We start from the raw sequence: 509 nt of genomic DNA on the forward strand, positions 1-509 counted from the left end.
CTTCTAATTTAGCCAATCTAGTCTCTGATCTGTCAAAAGTCACTTTCAGTTTCATGAGTGAAATAAGATCCTCCATCAGAAATCTGGAGGCACAAGTGGGCCAACTGAGTAAGAAAGTCATTGAAACTCCTCCCAGTATTCTCCCAAGCAATACAGAAGAGAATCCAAAAGGAGAGTGCAAGGCCATTGATGTGATCAATATGGCCGAATGCACAAGGGAGGAGAAGGACGAAAATCCTAGTGAGGAGGACCTCTTGGGACGTCTCTCAAGCAAGAAGGAGTTTCCTATTAAAGATCCAAAGGAATCTGAGGCTCATATAGAGACCATAGAGATTCCATTAAATCTCCTTCTTCCATTCATGAGCTCTGAAGACTATTCTTCCTCTGATGAGGATGAAGATGTGACTGGAGAGTAAGTTGCTCAATATTTAGGAGCTATCATGAAGCTGAATGCCAAGTTGTTTGGTAATGAGACTTGGAAAAGTGAACCTCCCTTGCTCATTAGTGAA

The sequence above is a fragment of the Arachis duranensis genome, chromosome 6 (assembly GCF_000817695.3).
Source record: "Arachis duranensis cultivar V14167 chromosome 6, aradu.V14167.gnm2.J7QH, whole genome shotgun sequence".
Classification (NCBI taxonomy): Eukaryota; Viridiplantae; Streptophyta; class Magnoliopsida; order Fabales; family Fabaceae; genus Arachis; species Arachis duranensis.